The sequence below is a fragment of the Dermacentor silvarum genome, chromosome 1 (genome assembly GCF_013339745.2).
Source record: "Dermacentor silvarum isolate Dsil-2018 chromosome 1, BIME_Dsil_1.4, whole genome shotgun sequence".
In the NCBI taxonomy this organism is placed as follows: domain Eukaryota; kingdom Metazoa; phylum Arthropoda; class Arachnida; order Ixodida; family Ixodidae; genus Dermacentor; species Dermacentor silvarum.
The window spans coordinates 48,503,401-48,521,340 of record NC_051154.1 but is presented as its reverse complement, the minus strand read 5'-3'; the positions used below and the strand labels follow the sequence as shown (position 1 = coordinate 48,521,340).

The following is a 17,940-nucleotide window of genomic DNA, read 5'->3' as shown; positions in this document are numbered from 1 at the left end:
TTGTGAATGTCGAAAGCAGGTGCTGACCATGCTCATGAGCTGAAACTGGCGGCTTCAGTGCTTATATAATGAGCGCTCTATAATGAATCACATCCAAAAACCAAAGAGGCTATGTCTGGAATTGAGCAAATTTCCTTCTTCAAAATCATTCATGTCATAACTGTTTCTGACATATACTGGGTGTTTCAGTGAACACTTTCAAAAAGTATTTTAAATTGCCTGTGGCAGATATCACAATTATAGTCCATGAGCTGGTCTACTCGAAGAGGCGAATATTATTGCACTAGAAATTTAAATGCAGAGTCGACTAACTAACAAAAATTCACTAATTAAGTTTTAACGTAGGTTAAAGCGTCGCAGGAAATTAAAGTGCGCTGACGATAAGGTGCTTAAAGAACTAAAACTACCCATGAGTATAATATGCGAGAGTCCCGAGAACGTTATTTTACTGAAACACTTGGGCGTTTTGCATCAGAAAGCCCACAAAAATTCTGGCAGTCCTTGGGGAACAAGGGCCATCGACGAATCGAGCAGGTGGCGCTGGGCAACATTTTCGTTACAGACAGCAGGCAAATAGCGCAAATGTTTAATTGTCGCTTTCAAAGCGTGTTTTCAAAGCCGGACAACGATTGTGATATCATTCCCGCAACAGATCAATCAGGCGGTCTGTCCACATAGGCGTATCTACCGGGGGGGCAGGGAGGGCACTTTCCCCCCCACTGTCAAAAGTGGGGGGGGGGGGGGGCAAAGCTTGCCATTTGCCCCCCCCCCCCCCCACTTTTGAAAGCGGGCACTTTCGGCTACACACTGGAAAGGCCAACAAAACTACAGCTGAAGGTAAATTTTATTTCTTAATAGAGTCACCACGTTAATAATGTATTTCTTACTACGTATCCCCGGTTTGGGCAGCAAGTATTGTGCCTCCTAGTGACGCGCTGTAGCGGGCGACGCGCGAGATTAGCCATACACGCTTGCATTGCGCAGTCCTGGCGCTGGACAGTTCCCGCAGTTACAAATTACCGCCTAACCATACTTGAAAAAACGAAACAATCGGCTTGATATATTTAACCTTCGGGCGAGGGGAGAGGTCCGGATAAAGTATTTTAATCAGCCGCGCCCAACGATGGGTGTGCCTTACTGCATGAAATGGTTAGGATTATCAAATGCTGGAACTATTGAATCTCCGTCCAGAGATAGTCTACATAGTGTTGCGGTATAAATATATATCTGATCAGCATGAAAAATTTAATCAAACCACTTACAGGTGTAACTGCCGAATTTCTTTGTGTAATCACGACTTATCGTATATTTATTTATTTATTCATTTATTCATGATACCTCAAAGGTCCCAGAACGGCACATTACACGAGGGGTGGGCACGCTCGCGTCCTATTTTGAGTAAAGTTTATTCTCTCTCTCCCTCTCTCTCTCTCTTCAATATCAGTTTTGAAACGGGAAATGTTGGTGATGAGGACGATGTCAGAAGGATGCGTACTCTATTCTCGGGCTGTGTGCACAAAAAAAGAACGCTGATACGTGGTGGAATGGGCGCGTGGTAGATACACAGCATTGGGATGCGTATGGCGGTAGAAACGATGCGCTGGAATCATGATTTGGTTACCTGTGGGCAGCGAATGAAAGAACCTAAAAAATAAAAAGGACGAGCACTTTTGCGGCGGGAGGTGAGCGGGAGAAGACACAACCGGGATTTTAAGGCTGAGGCACTTGTATTATAGGAGTAGTCAGAAACAATGAACCATTCCGGGGAATTAATCATATTAACCTGGTGGTTGTCATAGATAGCACTGGCATATTCTGGTTTAGAACGGATTAGGATTTTATATGCAAGTTCATTTATTCATGATACGCCAAAGGTCCCAGAACAGGACATTACATGTGGGTCTGCGAGGTGGTATGTTCGTGAAAGTGACCTCGGTCGAACGTGCAGAGCCATTTCAGTGCCAATAGAACACTTAACTGAATTTTTTCTAAAGGCCTGTATCACTTCTGCTTTTATCGATTTCATTTTCAGGCGGTTTCTGAATAAGGGCTACTCTACTACTTGTTTCCCGGCAGGAGCAAGAACAGCAGATATTTTATATTTTGAAGAAATGAAGACCACCTTATTGTGACGTGTTCCGAAAATTTGAACTGAGGTGGTTGCTTACGTACTCGAAAAACAGCTACTATATACTCTATTTCCCCAGTTTTTATGCTTTATACATGGCATTTCGTTGTTGATCCCGGTATCCTCAGTAAACTATGCGGGACACGGTCTTAATATTTATTCGAAGTACGAAACAATATCCCGAGTGACGAGCGATAAATATTTTTTTCTTTGTAGGTTCATTGCAAGCCTTTGTAGAAAGTTACATATTCAAGTGTTCCAGGGTGCCATACCGCCGCTTTCCCTGACTCCTAAAACAATTGCATGAGATATGGACTTGAATTTCCATGAAAATAGGGAGCATTTTAAGCGCAGTGCGTTGCGAAAATGTCACTTTTTTTGGTTTAAATGCAAGTGTTGCAGATAATTACTAAACCCTTGTTTCCCCATTTGTTCCCGTGCACCATACGCGATGCGTATAGGTTGCTTCTCCGGTGTCCCCGGTGAGCTAAACAAGGCATCTTGTTTATATCTGGGGAAAATGAAAATTTCTGACGAAGTAAGATGTGTATTTATGAATTACTGTTTTTTTTAAAGTTTCCAGCAAGAAGTGTGTCAAAGCATTACACGGAGACAAGGTTTAAAACGGAACACTAATATACGGGTAACTTTTCAATGTATGCGATGTAATTACAGGAGACTGAAACATTTAGTGCAACTGTTCGAAAAAAAAAAAACAGCTTCACTAAAAATTGGGTTGTAATTCACCAAGTTCGCACAGCTCTGCTGTCTTTTTCTTTTTAGTATTGAGAGTAATTTATGTTGATTGTCGTTCGTTCTGTATAACCTCGACAGTACTATTACCTTAACTAGCCATACATTTATGCTGTAGACACCACGTAAAAATTTTAATTAGTAAAGTTGACTGCAACAAATATGCATTTTCTTTTTTGTGAGCTGCACTGCTCCTACTGGGTTAGATCAGGGACCTCTGGGCATTCAATGCCATTTGTCCCTGCATCACATAGATTTTATAGCGACAAAAAAAAATGCAAATTCAAATTATTTTTTAATTTTTCAGGCCTCGATGGTTCACCATGTGTTAAGGAGAAATAGGTCTATTGTTACAAATAAAAATACCTGACAGATGCATTTCCCGGCTTTTTCACTTATTATACTAGTAATTCTATATATATATGGAGAGAGAGTCAGATCTACGGTTTGCCCCCCCACTCGAGAAATAGTTGGTACGCCTCTGTCTGTCCATATCCTTGGAGGGTGTAGTTGAACTACTCTTACGGTTAGACGCAAAGAAGTCAACAGGTCCAGATAAAATTCCGGCTATTTTTCTTAAAAGATATGCACAGCTGATCGGTAGATTTCTCCTCATAATATTTAATAAGTCCTTAGAAACTGGTAAAGTACCAACAGATTGGCTCCTGGCTCGTGTTGTTCCTGTTCTTAAGAAGGGTAGCCCGATAGAAATTAGTAATTATCGACCAATTTCACTTACATGTATTTCTTGCAAGGTGTTGGAGCATATTTTGGTGAAATATTTAAATAATTTCTTGGATAAACACAATATCATACACAATGCACAGCATGGGTTCCGACAGGGCTTTTCTACTAACACGCAGTTAGTAGCAACCATTAATGAATTTGCTAAAGTTTTAGATATGAATGGTCAGGTGGACATAATATTTTTGGACTTCTCCAAAGCATTCGACAGGGTGTCTCACAATAAACTAATCCTAAAGATGGAAACAATTGGTATACCTCCCGAAATAATCAACTGGGTTATATCTTATTTGACTAACACAAAACAATATGTAGATGTAGACGAATCATGCTCTGGAAATTTAGATGTTTACTCGGGAGTACCCCAAGGATCTGTGATAGGACCGGTCTTGTTTAACCTCTATATCAACGATATGGCAGACTCTGTCAAATCAACTGTCTCCGTTAAATTGTTTGCTGATGACTGTGTCATTTTTAAAACTATAAATTCTGTTTCTGACCAACATGAGTTGAATGTGAATCGAAAAATACTGGCAGAATGGTGTGCTAAATGGGATATGATTATTAATCTTGAAAAAACAGTACAGATGTGCCTTACTAATAAAAGAAACAAACTGGTGTTTTCATATAACATAAACGGTAACATGATCAAACAAGTAGAAGAATATAAGTATTTAGGAATTACCATTACATCCAGGCTTAAATGGACCACACATTGATAACATATGCTCTTCAGCTCGTAAAAAATTAGGCTTTCTAAAACACAAATTAAGAAGATCATCAAACGAACTAAGAAACAAGGCGTACAAAGCCATAGTAAGACCTTCTCTACAATGCAAGTATTGTATGGGATCCTCACACAACACTAGATACAGAAAAGATAGAAAAAAATTCAAAGATTAGCGGCTCATTTTATGTATAACCGCTATAAACGCCGGGACTCCCCGTCTACTATGTTGCAAGAAGCGAAGCTGGAAGGCTTAAAGGACCCCAGAAGAATTGCTAGAATTAAGTTTCTAAGCCGATTATATTTCTCGAAGCTAGGCATTTATCTCCAAGAGTACATAACTACACAATCATTTGAAAAATCCTGTCATAGGCATCAACACTATATTGAACCCATTTTTGCTCGCACGGATGTTTATAAGTATTCATTTTTCCCCAAAACAATAGCAGACTGGAATGGATTCCCTCCTTCTTGCTTTTGATGAATGATTTGGACCGTCAGAATGCATTATCTGTGAGGTGCTATATTGTTAACGTTGCGCGTTGCTTCTTTTCTTTTTATGACGTTTTTATCCGTGCAATATCTGGTTCAGCTTTCTATAAGTATGCATCATCCATTTCTGGTGTCTCTTTTTCAAGGTCGAATACTTTTGTCTTTTTGTATTTTGCCTCTCCTGCCTGGACCATATTCGGTCCGCAGTATGTGATAAATAAAAAAAAAACTATTCGCGTTATATGGTAATTCCATCATCAACTTCATCTTCTTTTCTATGCCGTGAAAATTACAGCCTTTGACGGGTTGAGATTTAAAAGTTGTAGAAGTCTGACTGCGACGAATACAACGATTAATGATTGTCAGCGTCGTTATTAACATTGTCATCATCACAGTGGGAATTAGTTACCGAGTCGACAGCCGGACCTGTTTTCTGAGTTAAAGCAAAGCCGGGCTCCAGTCAAAGTCCAGTGTTTCACGCTAAAAAGAATGCTACTGACAGACGAGAACAAGCTACCCTTGTGCGCCCGAGCAGCACCTGTACCTTCTGTATAGCTTTCTGGCGGCGCGAACAGAAAAGTGGCATTTATCACTTCCTGGTTTTATCATTTATTTCTTTTGCACTCGGCGGCTAGAAAACCTCCTGACAGAGTTCGGCTGCGCGTGACATCACGATGTGCACACCAGGCGGCTGTGCAGGTAGGCCTCGTAGCCCAATTTTGCACTCTTAATCTTATTTTTTTTTATCATGCGATAATATAGGGTGGCGCCAAATAGGGGCATCACGGCTCCCTTTAGCGGCATTTGCTTTCCCGCCGTTGGGGCTTGGGACTCGGGTAAAGCCCTGGATTTACGTGTTCGGGGAAATCGCCCCAGGCTGCGGATGCATCTCCTTCACCTTAATGGTGTTTCTGGAAGTAGTGCGCTAGCTTTCTTACATTTTGGTCCAATATTATACCTAAAGAGCGGCCCTCGCAGCCAGAAACCGAATCCACGGCCTCGTGATCCAAAGCGGAGCGGACCATTTACTTAACCATCGCATTAGTCATCACATCCTCGTTGGGGTTGCGCCGCTTACGCGGCAGAACGATATCACTTCAGGATCTCAAAGACAACAGAAAGGTAAAAGTAAAGACACGTTAACCAGAGGGTATATCGGTTGGCTATCCTGTACTAGGGAATGAAAAAAGAAAAAGAAAGAGGTGTGAATGAGAGACAAGAAAAAAAAAAAAGGAAAGCCGGTAATATTAAGAAGAGCTGCCGTTTCGTTGCCTTCCAGCGGCCGCTCCGGTGCGGGCTAAATTTGTTCGAAATGAAATGCGCTAATATTTATGCTTGTCATTCTCCGCCTTACCCGAGTTTCGAAAGCGCGGCTGGGATTGCTACAAGACATTCAGTTGTAGAAATACAGCAATATAGGTGAAAGGAAGCAATTGCTTATTCACGAAACACATAGCTTACGCGTTCTCCAACAGTTAACTGCATAGAACATATTTACTTTCCATGTCAAGTGTGCTTTAGAGGTGTGCTTGATTCCCTGATTTACCTAAAAATTTGTCTCTTCTTAGTCAGGGCTGCGTCGCTCTTTCTTTATTTCGTTGTTTTCGAGCTCCAGTTACCAAGCATAGAACATTGGCTGTCGAAGAGATGCGCAGCGAAAGTCACAATAGCTTCACAATGTCCTTACTTGTCAGGAAACTAAATGAGGCTGCTACGCCACGTGCTGTGGTCCAACGCATTGCATTCAAGCAGCAGAAACAGCATACCGCGGACAAAGCGACGTACAATGCCGTGTTATAGTGACAATGCGCGAGAGAGTTTGGCACGTGCGGCTGCTTGCGGGTAGCGATGTGCTGAATGAGACGCACAAAGAGTACGAATCGCGTATGGACAAGTTTAGCTCGCGAAAGATGCAACACGCAAAGAATGATTCATGTCGGAATATGCGTGCGCTGGGTATACACGAACCAGTCGCAAAGCGCAATGAATATATATCTGTATACGTGACATGTAGCTTTCTAAGAAAGAGTGAAATTGCTTGGTGAAACGTTGCCTCAACGCAATAGGACACTCCCTGTCGAAGCATTAAACCTGTAATGCTGATAAGCGCATCTTTACTCTTGTGCTGTCGTTTCCATAATTTTTTGTTGTGTCTCGTCAACTTTATAGACACACACGCACCCTGCGACAGCGCATTAATACACTGGACAATGCCATAGAACTTATTAGCTTCGTGTACTTGCAAGTGTATAAAATCAGTATTTTTATGGGGCTCAGGTAGGGCTGCAAGTTTCGAATGACAGCTATACCTATTCACAAAACTGCTCATTCTACCTATATTGCTGCCTAATTACTGCACTGAATCATTTCTACAAGAATTACCAGTCCGGCAAAGTGGCGACTGCGAAATGAATTGTTGCTCTTACGTGTCCTAATTATAACCGCTCTCAGTTATACGAACGCGACTGTTTCACACTGCATAACATCTTCGCTGCAGTTTAGGCTCTACGCCTGCAGCGAGTCACCACTCAATATGACTTGAGCGCACAACATACGCATAGAGGTCACGTTTTCTGTTTCTTTCCTTTTTTGTGGACATTATTTAAGGAAACAAGAAAGCGCGAATCCAAACATAGCAGCACAGCAAGCTGCAGTAACCTTCTCTCCTAAACGAACTATACGCCATTACTGTAAGCCAGCTCAATCATTGAGCAAAATTTCAAGAAACGCGCAGCAATCTATGCCTATTTCCCATCAGCGGACCAATTTCTTCGTGTTTTGCGTCGTACATGCAGCTAGGCAAAAAATTTGGCAACCATGCGATCCTTGTTCTCTTTCCCATCCGTTCCGGCAGTTATTACCTCGGCTAGCTGCTCGGCAATTCTTTCTCTTCGCTGTTTATTCCGACCTATCCTGGAGCTGTTCCTACTTTGCACACAGCATAGTTCTTCGCCCACGTCTCCCGACTTCTGTGGGAATATGTAACGGAAGAACTGTAAAAAAGTTTACGTCCCCATAGGTGCACGTTTGTACTGGCTGCCATATCCTCCTTCATACGATTCGGCACACCGGTATAATAGCAGGGTGCCCTCTTATAAAGAGCGTAGGTTCTGCGTTCACTTACGTCGGTTCTCACATCAAGCACTCTATATGCGTTTTTTTGCTTCCTTGTTGATCCAACTCTTGTTTCTATGTGACCTGCAATAATGCGCAATAAGCCAGTGTTCGTGACTATTTTTGTGCAGGTGGCCTGCATTTGTTCATCCCAACAATCGGCCCATATCAATCGCGATGATGAAAGGTGGCCAGAAACATTGGTCACTTAATGTGAACCGCCCATAATAAGTTTGCAGTAGCAAATACAGAATGGCCACTCCGCCTACAAACCGGCGTGGCCTTTCTTCGTAAGTGTATCGCGCGTAGAATAGGCAATGTCGCACCAGTAAAAAAACCCGCGAATGAAAGTCGTAATTTTAAAAGCCTGAGACCGGTGACCAAGGACGCATAAGAGCGAAGAAATTGAGTTGCCAATTGTACACGTCCAGTCATATGTAAATGAAATCTACCACACTAGAAAAATAGGCAAGTGAACATTACGACACGTTAATGATTATACGTAGATTAGAACAACTTATGTTCCAAGAAAAAAAAAATGAACGTATAGAACACAGAGTACGTCCGCGGAAAGGCCGCGGTGTGGCAAAACGAAAATTCTTTTAAAATGGGAACCTGATTATGGATAAACGAAGTCAAGACTGCCGCGCCGACGAAATCTAATTTCGGCGCCTATACCAAACTCATGCAGCGACCATTGGCCGTGGACGCTGCATGGTGGGGGAAACAGTGTTCGCGGAAAGCGGGCGGCCACTGTTACCCTTCCTATAATAACTTTTCCTTCCTCTGCGGAAGAGGCTATTTCCTCTGTTTTCTTTCGCCCCCGAAAGCAGGCAATTATGTTGGCAAAAGAAAACTGCCGCGCTTCGCGTTTGAGGCGCCACCAACGCAAGGGAACGGGGAAAGGTCAGCGCGCATAAAATAGGGAAAAACGCATATCGTCGTCATTCTCATTTCCATTGCACCACTGATAAGAGTAGTTGAGGGGGCCAGAGGCGCAGTATTCATCAACACTGTTTGTACTTGAGGAAATGACAAACGGCAATTTCTCGATTTCACACCGAACACCGCGAAATCGAGCGGTCCGCCGACCAAGCGAACCACATATATTCTTCCCAGATCAACGAGGAAAATATTGGAAGATATGATTTCCATAGCGCAAAAATTCAGAAAAGTAAAAATCAGTGAAAGGAAAGAGCAGACAGAAAGAGAGACCCTACACTCACAACTGTTTATTCCGGTGCAAACGATGCTCTGCCAAGCACGAGGTCGCGGGAGGAGCAAATTCCGGACACGGCGGCTGCATTTCTATGGCGGCGAAACGCAAAAATGCCCATGTACCGTGCATTGGGGGCACTTTAAAGAACCCTAGGTGGTCGAACTTAATTCAGAGTCCTCCACTACGGCTTGTCTCATAATCAAATTGTGGTTGTGGCACCTAAATCCCAACAATATTTTTTTTAAAACCACGCTACACACACACACACACACACACCACACACACACACACACACACACACACACACACACACACACACACACACACACACACACACACACACACACACACACACACACCACACACACACACACACACACACACACACCCACACACACACACACACACACACACACACACACACACACCACACACACACACACGCACGCACGCACGCACGCACGCACGCACGCACGCACGCACGCACGCACGCACGCACGCACGCACGCACGCACGCACGCACGCACGCACGCACGCACGCACGCACGCACGCACGCACGCACGCACGCACGCACGCACGCACGCACGCACGCACGCACGCACGCACGCACGCACGCACGCACGCACGCACGCACGCACGCACGCACGCACGCACGCACGCACGCACGCACGCACGCACGCACGCACGCACGCACGCACGCACACACACACACACACACACACACACACACACACACACACACACACACACACACACACACACACACACACACACACACACACACACACACACACACACACACACACACACACACACACACACACACACACACACACACACACACACACACATATATATATATATATATATATATACAGTGCATACGCGCCATAACAAGGGGCGGTGAAGCGCAGAGACGTCATCAACGGCAAGAAGTGATCAATCGCATTTCGGCATCATATAAAGAAATTGAGGTTTTGCTCTTGATGTTGATTCGAATGTGAAAAGATTCTTTTCCCGCGCAGTTTTATCTTTGCTTTTGCCCAATATCCTCACATCTGAAAACCGCGGTTCACAAGGGCTAGATCGGCAATGCCCTGAAAGAAGCGCACTCAAATCCTACTTTAAAACTATTCGCACGCTCCCTCATTCGGCCGTCGACGCAGCGGCCAGTCCTTCCAGACGTAGGTTCTACCACAGCTTAGTGGAATTTGATGTACCACTCCTGCGGAATACTGCACGTGCTATAATAGCGGTTGACGTGCTTCACGGCGCACCCTTGGACAGCGCATCCCGTGATTCGGGGGCAGAGACGGGCGAGTTTGTTTAGGCTGGAAAAAAGTACAGATACCCCCATTCGCCACATTTATAAGGCTATGGCTAAGCTTGTGTATGTGTGCTCTCTTTCGAGCATTTCGCTCGACTTCTTCGCCCGTGTAGGGTATCTTGCTCCCTTGGAGCTACTGTAGCAAGATTTAATTCCGCCACTGTCTTTCTGCCTGCTCCTTTATTTCACTGATATTTCCTTTTCTGAATTCTTGCGCTTCCAAAATCATGTCTTACAGTAAACACCAACTCGTCCAAGAAGAAGTGATCTCGAACAAAGTATTATTCGTCCTTAATCTGTGATACTGAGTCGTTTTCAGACGCTTGTTCCCAAGGAATATGGCCCCGAAGGAACGCTGACAGCATGCGTGCCGGAGACAGAGCCGTAACGCCAATCTGCGCTTCCGTTCCGTCGCCCTCTACAAGCACTATTTTCGAGCCCCAAGAAAGTTCATCTCGGCCCGCGCGTCTAAGCTCCCTATTTTTCTACGCTGGGCAACGTGCCACGGCGGTTAGCGGTGTTGCGTGTTGAAGACAAACGCGATTCCGTTGCGGCAATCATTGCCGCTAGTCGCCGACGCATTCCTGTTTCAGTCGCCGACATAGCCCGGAATCGAGCGCGAGTGCCAGCTATAGGCCCAAACATTTCTCCTCCCTGCCCTCTCCAGTCAGCTCGCGGCACCCCCAGCAAAACGCTGGTGGGTGCCGAGTTGCGCGCCTCAGCAGAGAGCCGAGGACCCGGGAGGCGTAGAGTGCACGGGAAGGCTCTCGGTAATAAGCGGCTGATGGAAACGCGGGCCCACTTGGGAACCGGCCAGCTTTCGCCGCTCGCGCTAACTTCCTGGCCGCGCGCGCGCATTTAGTCGAGAGTGTATAGGAGGACCGCTGGCTCACCGGCGCGTCCACTTATGGGAGGCGTCTGGGGCCGGGCCCAAAAACAAAGCCGACTGCGAGAGTTTATCCTTACCCGATGGAGAAGGGGGAGGAAACATCCGCTGCGGCCTTGCGGCCCCCCACGTGCGAGTAAGTGAACGCGGCTAACCGATGCGCGCGAGAGCGCCAGGACGAATTATTAAGCCGAGTCTGCGCAGTGCCCGAAACGGGAGTGGGGGGTGAGGAAGTGGCGAAGGGACAGCGGAGACAACTGACCCCGCCTGACGACTATAGCGTCGGCTTGAGGCCGAAAGGCCGAGAGAGCGACCTTTTCGCCGTTTCTCAGCTCCCTGTTCAGCCGGCTCGTATGTGCCGAGGAAGCTAGCTTGCAATTTGCGCTGTATTGTAGCGTTCCGAACTGTGCTGCGCTTGTATCGCTAATATAATTTTGTTCAAACATACTTCACTTCTCCACAGATATGATTTATACCATCTATTATGTATAGGTCAAACAGATTAACAAAAAGAAAGAAAGAAAGAAAGAAAGAGAGAGAGAAAGAAAGAGAGAAAGAAAGAAAACATCAACTATGACAGATAGTGCTGTCCAGCCTCTTGAGGTGGATCTCTGGAAGAGGTGGAAATTAACTGCATGAGAGATCGCGATGTTCAGGTTGCTAATCTTTAACAATTGAGTAATTAACTTTTAATTTCTCAGTTTAAGACTTATGTGAAATTGAAATCGAACACAATAGAAGTCGCGCCTGCTTTGCAGAGAGAGAGAGAGAGAAACGAAGAGAGAAAGGTAGGGAGGTTAACCAAGGACGTGCCAGGTTGGCTACCCTACATTTGGGGAGGGGGAAAAGGGAACAGTAGATAAGAAGGAGAAGGAATCAAACTAATAAAGAGTCAGTTATTCGCAGAGTCAGTGTCACAGGAATGTCCGCTGTCACAAGCGTTCGTACAATACAGTATCCTTCACGAAGTGCAGAAGGGCTTTTGTGGCCATTCGCATGCAAGAATACATAGGCCATGGTCCAAGGATCTTTTCTTCCGAGAGCTCTCTATTATGTAACAGGTTGAGTTTAGCTTGTATACTACGTCGTTGAGTGTCAAAGGATGGGCAGGGACACAGAAGGTGCTCTAGAGTCTCATCGCACCCGCACAATTTGCACGCCGCACTGTTGGCCATCCCTATTAGGAATGTATAGGCATTGGTAAATGCGACGCCCAACCACATGCGACAAAACTTGTTTCGCGACGGGAGAGTGCAGAAATCCTATAGGACCATAGCCCTATACTTTCGAGATATGGGTCTTTAAGATATGCTATGAAAATTATATGAGTAATGCAATGCATTACTCCGAAGATTTTGGGGAAGGATATCTCAAAAGTGGCGCTACATAGTCGGAGCATTCCTAAGCAGACATGCCTTCATTTGACCAGTTTGAATTGCAACAAGTGCCTGCAACTGAATAAATAAGTAAAAAAAATGTTAGTCAACCTTTTTAATCAACTATTAGGACACTGCGATTTGTAGCGTGCAACTGATGTCCGGCTCTTCGCCTCCTTCGGCTCTTCAGGCCTGTAAAGGTCGAATAGCGTTATATGCTCCGTGATATTAAAAAAGAAAAAAGAAACTGTTCGAACAAAAAAAAAAAAAGAAAAGAGGCCACCCGGCATTACGAAGGAATGAAATAACTAGGAGGGATCATTATGCAACACGAATGAAGCCAAACGAGTTGACCCAACCCGTGATCATCACGTCAGAGCACTCGATGTAGGTTTTAGTGTTCGCGCTCTGCAGGCAAAGCCGTGGCAGAGCAACCGAACAAGTGCGCATCGATTAAAAATTGTGTTCGTATCATCCGCTACTGCTGCCATCTCTCTGACTCAAACAAGCTTCACGTCATTTAGGTCCAGCATTGCGTTACATTTGTGTGTTTCATCTCGCTCATTCGCGAAAAAAGTGAGCGCTATCTTAGTCACCCTACTAAGGTTATGGAATAAGCAGAATGACAAGAATTCTGTGGGGTGCTGACGCCTAACAATAGAGTAGCTGCGTCAGTGTTAAGTTGGTTTCGCAAAAGGCGGATTGTAGGCCCCAGGGTGGAAGAGAACGCAGTTTTATAGAGGAGGTTGATGGCAGCTGTCGTGTGTGCTGCCCTGACCGATGCATCAGCGAGCAACTATTGTGTTCAATTTTGTTTATTTTTTCAATCTCGTTTTTCTATTGAAGCCAGGGTGCAGCAGTATGCCACCCTCTTCTCTGATTCAGAATAAAGTAGACACCACGTGGTGTCTACTAAATGTGCACATTTAGAACTGCCCCTGCCTTGTGTCTCAGACTGCACCACTGGTTCTGATGTCGTTAGATATTATCACTAGGATGTCAACAATGTGCTGATTTATTTTACACGACCTCGAGGCACTGAATAAAAGACCAGACTGGTTAAGCAACGGGTAAGACACATAACATGTAGTGCTTGTACACGAGAAACCCAAATCATACCGCGACACCAAAACTGCATCAGAACAATAACATCAAGTTTCGGAGATTACGTTAGTGCAGAAAGCCGCACACGGCGAATTTATGCACGTTCCAATCATAGCTATATATAGTGCTGATCGTTGTCTCCTTCAGTCAGGCGAATGGCTAGCATAACCCGCAACAGGGCCCCCGGGCGCTTAAGCACCGTCTTGTGGCAAGACCGTGAGGAGCTGGCAGAGAAGTATAACTTGAGCCGGGAAACATGAACAGTGTCAACATGTGCTGGACTAAGGGTTAACCGGGCCTGTAGCGGTGCAGTCGTTAACTTGACGTAAGATTTGGTTGCGTTCCGTATGAGCCGACAGAAGTTTCTGGGAGATGCCGGCACCGAGACGTGAAGACCAAAGGTGAACCAAGAAGCCTGAGGGGAAGATAAGGCTTTGATGCCGGCAGGTCACAGCGAACCTTTTGTAATTCCCGCAAGGTGGAGAGACAATGTCATGTGACTGGTGAGCCGCGTGAGCCCTGATCCACGGTATCACGAGTATATTTGGTAGCCCCAGATGGCGCGGAAGGCAGGATGGTGTCAAAGGGTAAGCTAAGGTGGCGACCACACAAAAGGTAAGAAGGTAAGATATGCCGCAGTGTCACGTCGTGATGAATTAGTATATGTACATGGTTGCATAGGCCAGTGTGATCCCAGTCTCTGTGATTACTGGAGATATACACTGCATGAGCGCGCAATTGCGCCGCTCAGTAAGGCCGTTCATTTGTGGGTGGTAAGTGGTGGACAGCTTGTGCTCTGCAGCGCAAGATCGAAGAAGGTCATCGAAATTCTTGACAGAAAAGAGCATTCGTGGTCTGCTGCCAGCGTCATGCGCAGGGGAGGAGGATTACGTCATGCATGATTGTCCCCGACTGACAATGGTGAAACTCGTTGACAAGGCTCTTGTGATCGCGTAGCGTGTCGTGTACTCTGTAGCGAAAGCTATATGCACTTTATTAGAGTTCGTCGTGTCAACGATTGTATTTTACAGCGAAGCTGTTTATGCTTATGCTTATGTTTATGTTAGGCTTCCGTGCATTTTTCTTCTGCGCGAGCAAAAACTCACATCGCCCTCTCTTTGTTGTCGTTCCAACCGCTTGCGTGCCGATTTTCCTGCCGCTCTCCTGGGGCGGCGGCACCGTCGAGACATCACGAGTTTCTCCTGTCCGCCGGTGGGCGGTCCCGTCGCGTGTGTATAAAATAAAACCATAAAGACAAGCTGCCGTTCTCCATTTTGAATTTCACTTCTCTCGTCGTAATGGGGAGGCCGCCTGAAGTACGCACTCCCGAGGAACAACGCGCCTACAAAGAGCGACGACGAGAACAAAGACGAATATGTGATCGGCGGCGGCGATTTAGAATAAGTGTGTGTGTGTGTGTGTGTGTGTGTGTGTGCGTGCGTGCGTGCGTGCGTGTGCGTGCGTGCGTGCGTGCGTGCGCGTGTGTGTGTGTGTGTGTGTGTGTGTGCGTGCGTGCGTGCGTGCGTGCGTGCGTGCGTGCGTGCGTGTGTGTGTGTGTGTGTGTGTGTGTGTGTGTGTGTGTGCGTGCGTGTGTGCGTGCGTGTGTGCGTGCGTGTGTGCGTGCGAGCGTGCGCGTCTTTCGTCGCGATGACCGCCGCCGCCGCTCAAGACAAGAGTTACTAAGGGTCCCTTATGCTACAACTAAGACGACTTGAAGGCGAAAGCGCGAGCGCTGCTAACTCAATGACACGACGACCACTTTTTACGCTTTGTGAAATTTCGTTTGAACTTTTTTTATTTTCTTCATTCACATTTGTTACACTAGGCATCATCACTACGAATGCACATTTTGCAAGTCATCCTTATTCCACCAAACGGGGACCGTGACTCAGCACTTTTTCGCTGAGTAATCATCACTCTGAAACCACAATTTAGGTCACTTTTGCAAGTCATGTTTCTTTTTGCAAGTCACCCTTTCTATGATTCACCAAACTCGAACCGTAACTCACCACTTTTTTTGTTGCTGAGTCACTTTCACTTGGACTCTCAAATCTGGCATATATATTTTGCAAGTCACTTCCCCACTTAATAACCCCATGATTCACTCTTATTTCACAATTGATTCACTCTTGCTTCCCCTTCATTCACTCTATCATCTCGGTTTTACTTCCATCACACTTGGTTTGCTCTATTACTCCAAATTTCCAGTTTTCATCACTCTTGATTCACCGTATCACCACTTGATTCACCTTTATTCACTCTTAATTCACTCTCATTTACTCCTCATTATCTTAGCTCACTCTATCTCATCATTACCTTTCGTTTGACTCCTATCAACCAACTAAACCCCTTTAATTCACCATCAATTCATACTTGATTCACCATCAATTCACTCTTAATTCACCTCTCTGTATACCCATTATCACTTCAGTTCACTTGCTTAATCATTCTTCCACCATTAATCACGGTTTTCTGCGCATTATCGCCTCTTATCCTAAGCGGATCATTTCGTGTCGACGACGCGATCTTGAAACGGCCTTGCAACGGAGACCTCACCATGCAATGGAGACCTCACCACCTTAATAAAGTGTGTTCGTACCTTTAACCGAAATTCTGTGTCACCTCTGTGTCGTGTGCTAAACAGCTTGGCTGGTCCTCCACCCCCACAGAGTGGAATGGCTCATGGTTTTAAATACGAAGCATTTCTTGGCGAACATTTGTTACTTTCAGAGTATCTATCTATCTATCTATCTATCTATCTATCTATCTATCTATCTATCTATCTATCTATCTATCTATCTATCTATCTATCTATCTATCTATCTATCTATCTATCTATCTATAGTTGGGTACAACTTTAGAAGGCAGTGGCATTTGCCTCTCAAAGGCGGATGCACACGAGCCTCCACCAATGGGCGCGCACTATAGACTGACATCACGAGCGGGACGGCCGGTGACCGCGCCGACGGAGAACATGCAGCCGGCGCTTCGAGCGATGCCGAGTTGCGTCAGCGGGACTATTTATTTAGTCGCGGAGGCAAACGGCCGCCGCGCTTCGGTCATCTGGGCGGCGCCTCTCTTGTCTTCTTCAGTTGTACCCGACTGTACCTATCTAGCCGCCTACGTCTTTGTGCTCTCATCGTCGTTTAGTTAACTTGGTATGGACCAAAATTGGCATACTATGACAAGAGTGTATGATGAACATAAATTATATGCCATGACATAGATATCATGACATGCGTGTCATGTAGGTCATGAAACAGCCGCCTACGTCTTGGTGCTCTCATAGTCGTTTCGTTAACTTGGTAGGTACCAAAATTGCCATAGTATGACACGAGTGTATGACGAACATAAATGATAGGTCATGACATAAATGTCATGATATTGTCATGACCCAATGACAATGACCCAGCGAAAAACATTAACACTCAGAAACCACTGAAATGGGTTCGGACGTGGATATTAAGTGAAGGAAACACTAAAAGATGCTGATGAAGTCATAGTCATGAGCATGACTCAGCAAAAATGAGAATGACTCAGCGAAAAAAAAAGATTGACACTCAAAAACCAATGGAATGAGTTTGGATGTGGTACCAAGTGAAGGAAAAGGCTAAAGGTTGATGGTCGAAGTCATAGTCATGAGCATGACTAAGGCTTTCGCCTTAAGGTCTCTTAGGTGTAGTTAGAGGGACTCCTGAGGACTCATGACATGAATGCCATGACATGCGTGTCATGTAGGTCATGAAAGACCCGCCTACGTCTTGGTGCTCTCATGGTCGTTTCGTTAACTTGGTAGGCTCCCCGCACACTGCTTCGCAAACCATATATTCCCACAGGGCAGTGGGATCTGCCGGCTTTCTCGCTTTCAAAACGAATAACATTGCCTACACTGAGCGGTTTTTCTTGTCTAATTGGCTGACAAGAGGCGGGGAGCACGCTCAGGTGGTGAGGGTTTTGATGGGGCCGAGCCAGCACAGTGAAAGTAGATAACCGGATTAAGAGGGTGGTGCCGATGTCTCCGATTGATCCGCTTCCTCTTACTTAGCTTGCGGTGGCTGGTCGAAAATCG

At 45.5% G+C, this 17,940-nt stretch overlaps 1 protein-coding gene across 1 annotated transcript in view; it reads right to left on the bottom strand.

Annotated features, from left to right (window-relative positions):
* LOC119462429 (uncharacterized) overlaps positions 1-17,940 on the bottom strand; it is a 131,769-nt gene that overhangs the window by 1,099 nt on the left and 112,730 nt on the right. The gene's annotated exons all lie outside the window — the stretch shown is intronic.